This window comes from Cupressus sempervirens, chromosome 9 (assembly GCF_028749045.1).
Source record: "Cupressus sempervirens isolate cs-2001-9-10 chromosome 9, ASM2874904v1, whole genome shotgun sequence".
Classification (NCBI taxonomy): Eukaryota; Viridiplantae; Streptophyta; class Pinopsida; order Cupressales; family Cupressaceae; genus Cupressus; species Cupressus sempervirens.
The window spans coordinates 342,055,970-342,064,746 of record NC_143126.1 but is presented as its reverse complement, the minus strand read 5'-3'; positions in this window follow the sequence as shown (position 1 = coordinate 342,064,746).

Below are 8,777 nucleotides of genomic sequence, written 5' to 3'. Positions count from 1 at the left end.
ATCATTAAACTATCTCCAAATCTACATGCACTAAGATTTGCAGACTTCCACAATACATGAAAATTTGCATATGGCTGGAAGGTCTTGTATAGTAATTCCTTATTGGTTGAGCACGTGGCTTGAAAACCAAAGACAAGGGACATTAGCTCATAGTCCAGAGAGAGAGAAAGAGTGTTAAGCAATGGAATTATCAATGATCAAGGAAACATACGATTCTTTGCAAAATATTACTTGCTCCCGTTCAATAGAAGACATAAATAAATCACTTAAAGCGAGTCAGTTCAATCTAATCAAGAAAACTAAACACAAAATTTTAGGAGAGTCATTTAGTTTGCTGCCCAAGTCATTTCTTGCACCCCAAAACCTCACATGTAGATAAAAAAATAAATCTTGACTAAAGTAAAACCAAATATGGAGTATAACACCACAGTTTCACAATTCCTTTCACAATCAATTTTGAGCTATGGAAATAAATTAGATATTGAATATAATGAGGAACTTGGTACTCGTTGTTTAAAAATTTGAGCTGTGTGATCTTCCCTGCTAGCCCATTCCCTCTCCCGTTATTTATCCAGCCATAGATGGTCTCCTTTTGTTGTCCCTTCTTGTTGTCTACTACCAACTTTGTCTCCCCAAAAAGGTTGTTAGTCCTCTTTGAAAATAGCTCTCCCACTCTACTAAAAACATTCCATAACCACTTCCCCCTTTTTGAATCCCACTAATCATCTTTTAATAACCCAAATATGGTGGAGAGACTAATTGATTCTCCATTTCTAATGCTTACATTTTGGAATTAGTTTCATGCAATAATTATATAAGGAGTAATTTTTTTTGATGAATCCACGTGGCAATAAGGATACCGGTTAATTTGAAAATGGGAAAATAGATTGTGACATCCTTCCCCACTAAGAAAATGCATCGTCTCAATGCACATATATAGAAGAAATATAAATCATACCCATTGATATTCAAGTACTCAAATTAGTAGGGTCAAAGTCTAACTTTCATTTTTCAAAATAATGCATGCAATCACATTCAATTGTATCACAATTTTGACTTTCATCTACTCTAATAAGGTCAACTTTTCATTCCCTTAAATGCAATCTTCTTCTTCTTTGAATGCATTCTCATGAAAATAGTCTTTTCAAGATAATATAAACACATATTTTATATAAGCACATGTATAAAAATAATTTTAAATTATTTTCTACATGTGAGTGTGTGAATTCCATTACCATTCTATAGTTTTACAAGGTTAGGCTACCTCTCTCCAACAATATTCCCCTCAATGATGTGTTGTTCCTTCTATAACATTATAGGAATGACACCAAATGTCAGTCGATCATATATCCTAAATCAATCAATTTTCCAATGAAATACCAAATTCAAATACTTTCTTATCTGAGTGGTTCTCAAAATTAAGTAACATATTACCTTAAAATCACATAATATCACACACATACTTGTGCTTACTTATCATACCTTGGCATCCCTAGGATTTGACCCTACTAGTAGGTACTTCATATCCACATCCTATCATACTTATACATAAACACTCATAGTGGTTTTTGTTCATTCACAATATCAATATCTCAAGGATATCAATTCAAATATTAGGAGTCAACATTTTTAGTTTAATTTTACGACTTCTGAACTCATCTTTTAATCACATCTTGATCATGAGTAACACAAATAATTAACCATACATACCATATGTACCATACGTACTATCTAACATGTCGTGCTCACTAAGTGATTAATTGTCCACAACAATAGGCGAGTGTCTATGAAACAAAATCAAGTAATGCAATCCCATTACATATAATTCATCATCATTATGCATCTAAATGCTTGCAAAAGTTGACATCTAAATGTATTTACATCATAATGCATCATTTAGCTCAAAATAAGCAACATATATCTAACCAATATAGTAGGAAGATCAATGATAGAGAGTCACTCAATAAAATGTGTCAACATTGACTCATAGTTCTACATCAATAGATAGCAACATATCAACTAGGAATCAAATAGATAACTCAAGATGACCAAATCATTGATCATCATTCATTGACCAGGTTGACTAAAAAAATGAGTCAACAACATTCTATAAAGTAGCAGTCACATGCATGGTGAATCATCACATATACATAACACCAATGCAAAAATATTATCAAAAGTAGATAAAAGAAGGATCTATACATACCCTTTTTTCATTTCCATAGGAAGACCGCATTTTCATACACTTGCCACATAGGCCAAAAAAGTCAAGTCAAGTTAGTCAAAAGTTGACTACAAATAGTTGAATCAACAAGTAGATAAAATATCTTCGAATTATTAATGTAGCTTCATTCTAGCTTTCAACTTACATGTCAAAATGATAGATACATTAAGAATTACATTTCATAAGCCAATTATCGACCAAATTGTCGAACAAAACATATCATCACATGATTTTGTCATAAATGAATATACTCAAGAAGTTGACCCACATTTCAAACTTTATTTCATTGTATGTAAGAATCATGTCCTACTAAGCAATTTCCACATCATCAATTTCAAGAAACATGACAATAATCAAGCAAAACCCTATTTGAGTAGTTAACAATTATTTCATTAACCATAACTAAGGATTAACAAATAATTATGAATTTAAGAATGTAACCATGAAATTATCCAAGGATTTTGACCTATATGTCATCCATCCATCAAAATGCATGAAATACAATTTAAAGCATCATTACCTCAATGGGCATCATAGAAAAATGTCGACCTACATGTCAGACATGGAACAAAAAGAACATCATACAACTGCAATTTCATCTACCATATGATCAACATCATTATGTAAATCATCTAGGTATGCTCATCAATCACCTACAAGGATTAGTAATTCCAATTTTTATCAATTCAATGACCTTAGGCCCTCAAGCCCATCTTGCCACCATAGTGTGCTTAAACCAACATATAAGCACAAGTTGTGATGTATGGCCTTCATGCCATTAAATCATCACATAAAATATGGTTTGAGGTACTTTCCTACCCAACCATGAAGCCTTACACTTCCGTGGGATTCTACCTAACACATAGAATGCCCAACCCTGCAATGCCCAAATAATACAAAATGCACTTCCTTGGATCCTACCTAACATGTAGAATTCCCAATCTAGCAATGCCTTTACAATACCACAGGTACTTTCTATGGGATCTTGCCTAACATGTAGAATTCCCAACATGAAAATGCCCAATAGTGCAAAAAGAAGGAGGTATCTGGTGTAGCCATGAAACATACTACTTCCCACATATGTCCAAGTAGCCATAATCATGGATGTGGTAGGGAGATGAAAAATGGGCAAGCATATCAAATAACATATGTACATAGCTTTGGCCAAAGCATATTTGTAGTGCTAGTATTACATTGGCAGATAGAGTGGAAAATGAAAGCAACACTTCTACCCTTCCCTATTTTCCACATTCGACACCCACACCAGAAGGTAAGCTTTCCAAAACAAAATAAAACAAAATAAAATAAATGCAAAAGGAATAATGACATGTCCTTCACAATCTACTCCCTTATACATCCTATCATTGCTCCATAATGAACATCATAGATGACATCACTTTCAAATCATAGGACTAGCATCATCAAAAATACACACACACCCTAGCCACCTCAAGATCAGAGAAATCTTGAAAACAAGATTCATAATTCTCAAGTCAATATCAAAAAGGAGGTACAAAAACAAAATAAAAATGAGCAAGAGTTATAATAAATATGTCACATAAGAAATTGGTGGCTCGGTGGTCACAAAGAATATAAAATCTCAAGCTAGTCCTTGATCACATCAAAGTTCATGAAAATTGAACATAATCAAATGAAAAACCAATTCACACAAAGCACAGTGACACTCACTAGTCACCAAGAGGGAGTAGATGTTTAATGACACCTTGCGTCCAAGGGCCGTTAAGAATATAACCAAACTTCACATGCATCATATGCAATTTATCTTGATAATCACACATTTCTAAATGCATAATGGAACATGCAATACTTTTACAAATGAAATCCATCTTCTTCCTACTTATCATATTAGGTTACTCAATGAACCTCATAAATTTGGCATAAAATAAAAATAAATTCTTGCACTACATGTGCATTAGATGTCATTTACACAATTAAAAAAACATTTTCATTGCTATCACAAGCCAAATATTGAATTCATAGGCACTCATAACCTAGTACAAAAGTCAACCATCATTTGACTATCTCAACAATTATTAGAAATTGACACCTTTATTGCATCACACATGCAAATAAATAAAAACTTCAAATATAATACAAAAATATGCATATTATACCATCACATAATTTAAATTTAAATATAGTTATAACCATATGAGATACACAAATTATCAAATCATTCCATAAACTTTCTATTTTAACTATTTTTAAAAGAAAGCAATTGTCAACCCAAAATCTTGACATGCATAAGAAGCATCTTATTCTTCTATGTCAAAATAATCATAACTAGAAGACATACCATGCAACCCATGTCATCAACTCATATAACAGAGTTTAAGCTAGTTGACTTACAGTTGTCTGTCTAGCATAGTGAACTCAAGGCCCAAGTGTGGAACCAAGAGCTTTGATATCATATGTAAGGACTGCCCCTATAAAACCAAAGCCACATCAACAATATCCCTAAAATGTGGAAAATTCAACTAGATTCAAAGTCTTTAGAATATTGACTAGTCAACATTAGTTGATTAACTATCATTAACTTTAACAAAAATGATACATATACATATATACTCAAATTAAAAAGAAACCATAATTTTGTTACTCGAATATCGAGATGTATTGATTATGTCAACCATGTTGATAGAAGCTCAAGAACCTGTCTAAGAACACAAGGGAAAGAATATTGTAGGAGTGCTTTACCACCCTACCACAAAGTTGTTAAGCTTCCCCAAAATCTTTCCTAGTATGAAAGATACCCAGCTCGACATCAAGGAAGGCTAACCAAGAAAAACTATGAGCAATAATGGAATTGTGTGGTAAAAAGATATCATGCCCTAAACCATTTGTAATCACCCAGACACTCACAATCACATAATTAGATCATGATTCATCTTATGATAATCAAAATAAATTAATCATCCTTATTTCCAATTCACATCACCACCTTCATAAATGCATGTGAAATATTTAAGTAACCATCATAAGTAGGTCATAAAGTGGTATCATCATCAATGCCATGTAAAACCATCCCATAATCAAAATAAGGCTTTATCAATTTTCACATAAAAGCATATCATCATCAAAATCATGTGTCCAACAAATACAATAATTAGGATGAAGGATAAAATGATCACATAATCAGATACATGGAAGAAATATCTTATTAAAATTTCTACAACATATTATTCTTAGCATCTTCATGAATTGATCAATGTATAGAAAAATATCTATCGCAATAAACAATTCTAGCCAACCTATAGTGAAGCAATTCAGCCAAATTGGGCAACATTCTATGACCAATCATTGCTATAGAGGTTCAATTATAAGTTCAAAGTTTAACTAAATTTCCAATGTTTCTCTGAGCATCTTAATTATTTTTCTAAGGAAATCATATACCATACTTCATTCATGTAATGTAACCAAACATCGAAGCATTATACAATCAACACATTTGTATCAATAACTTTTCAACAAAGGAAGATTTCATAATCATTGCAATATATAATTTGCTAGGTTTGAGTTAGCTCTTTTTAATATCTATCTAACACTTGAAAATGGAAAATGTTGAGTCCTATCTATGTTCAAAATCTCTTATTTATATTCTAATGCTACTCATGAAGAAATTGACACAGTCCAGTAACTGTTACATGAGAAAAAAAATTCTCAATTACTAACACACTGAATAATTTGTTGCTGACTTAGATTCCATTTAAGAACTTAGAAGAATTCAATACTAATCCTAAAGGAATAATTTCAATGTAGATATTATAACTTTACCGTAAAACATTAATTTGCCATCATTACTCTATCAAGGGTCATAATCATGTGTAAAAAGTAGTCTCAAATACACTGTTAGATCAACTAAGTTACAATATGAACCAAATTTAACATGTCTAGTTCTTCTAGTAAGTGCATATGTCCAAAACCGTCAAAAGTTCAATACATAGGTACATTGTTTATACAGTCTCCTTGTGCGCATTTTCTAACAGCAAAAATCCAAAGCCACTAGGTTGAAGATTTGTTTAAACTTGATTTTGTTGATTAGAGGATATGACAAAGAAATATCATATTTGTATGAAAAATATTCCCAATGTAATTCAAGTATACATTCACCCATTTTCTATCTGGTAGTGAGCTTATGCTTACAACTACAAATGAGAATATCCTTGCATTGATTCCCTAAAATAGATATTTGAACATGTCTACATCATTGGTATTCTATAGGTTTGGTAACAACTATTGAATTTTCAAGCAAGATACAAAGGTTTTAATTTAGACTCAAAATTTAGATTTCATGTGATTCTCCTCCTTCATGTTTCACACATAAAAATCTATATTTACGTGTACGTTAAGCATTCTATATGGAGTTTGAAACAACATAGCTATCAAAACAAAAAGGAAAACTATCTATCATTAGCAAAGCCCTAGCATTCTCTAACATTTTCCTAATTCTTCTGCTAGTTGTGCAATTAAGATGAACTTCAACCCTAGACATGTCTCCTCACAACAATCCAAATCTGGATACTCATTGAAGTTCTTGTTCAAAGTAAAGTTGAATCATTAAACTATCTCCAAATCCACATGCACTAAGATTTGTGGATTTCCACAATACATGAAACTTTGCGTACAGTTGGAAGGTCTTGTTTAGCAATTTCTTATTGGTTGAACACATGGCTTCAAAACCAAAGACAAGGGACATTAGCTCATAGTCTAGAGAGACAAAAAGATTGTTAAGCAATGGAATTATCAATGAACAAGGAAACATATGATTCTTTGCAAAATATTACTTGCTCCCATTCAATAGAAGATATAAATAAATCACTTAAATAGAGTCGGTTCAATCTAATCAAGAAAAATAAACACAAAATTTTAGGAGAGTCATTCAGTCTACTGCCCAAGTCATACCTTACACCACAACCCCTCACACATAGATAAAATAAATAAATCTTGACTAACGTAAAACCAAATATAGAGTATAACACCATAGTTTCACAATTCCTTTCACAATCAATTTTGAGCTATAGAAATAAATTAGAGATTGAATATAATGAGGAACCTAGTACTCACTATTTTAAAATCTGAGCTATGTGATCTTCACTGCTAGCCCGTTCGCTCTCCTGTTATTTATCCAACCATAGATGGTCTCCTTTTGTCCTCGCTTCTTGTTGTCTACTACTAGCTTCGTCTTCCCAAAAAGGTTGTTAGTCCTCTTTGGAATAACTCTTCCACTCCATTAAAGACATTTCATAACTGCTTCCCCCTTTTTGAATCCCACTAATCATCTTTTAATAACCCAAAGATGGTGGAGAGACTAATTGATCCTCCATTTCTAATGCTTACATTTTGGAATTAGTTTCACGCAATAATTATATAAGGAGTAATTTGTTTTGATGAATCCACGTGGCAATAAGGATACCAATTAATTTGGAAATGAGAAAATAGGTTATGACAACTATGGATTGATATAGCATGCCTATGGTTGTATGCACCCTAAAATGGTCGCCTAGACTATGGGCCCCATTATTTAATTTATCAATTATCAAATTTCTTGAATCAATGGTTTGCAATACTTTATTAAATCAATTCAAATCAATTTCTTTGATCAAATTCAATTTGTTTTATTTCTAAGGTTGATCATTTTATCCTAAGTCTTATTTAATTAAAAGAACTTGCTCTCTTTTAATTAAATAAAATAAGTCCCCGTTTAATTAAAAGAAAACCTCTCTTTTAATTAAATAGTTCATCCACATTTAATTAATTAAGATAAAAACTTCTCTTTTAATTTAATTAAATATTTCTTATTTAATTAAAAGAACTTGCTCTCTTTTAATTAAATAAAATAAGTCTCCATTTAATTAAAAGAAAACCTCTCTTTTAATTAAATAATTCATCTATATTTAATTAATTAAGAGAAAAAAACCTCTTTTAATTTAATTAAATATTTCCTATTTAATTAAAAGAACTTGCTCCCTTTTAATTAAATAAAATATCCACTTAAATCTCTTTTTGATGGAAAAGGAGTTAAAACAAATAAAAAATAAAATAAATTTTTTATCTACACTTAATATGGGACTTATCTTCATCCTCTCTCCACTTTCTTCTCAACCACTCCACTTTTCTCATTGGTGGATCTTTATTTCACATGGATCATTATTTCTCCACCCTTGATAAATCTTTTTCCTCTCAATCTAAATCGTCCAATATTCTTTATAAGGGAGAGCCCTCTCCTCATTTTTGAGACACCCATTATAATGCTATTGTTATGTTGCAGGTTTGGAGAGTGATTTTTGAAGGAGTTTTGAATATTAAAGCTTTTGTGGAGAACTTCTATCTTCTTTTCTCATTCTCTCTTGCATGCATGGCTTCCATCATCATGATCCATACTTTGATTTTCATGTTAGCTTAGATCTTGCATTGATAGATTAGATCTTGCTTTCATAGATTAGATCTGCATTGTTATTTCTTTTCATAGATTAGATTTCATTTCTTGCATTTTTTTGCATTGCTATCATTTAGATTAGTTTTTCATTTCCAT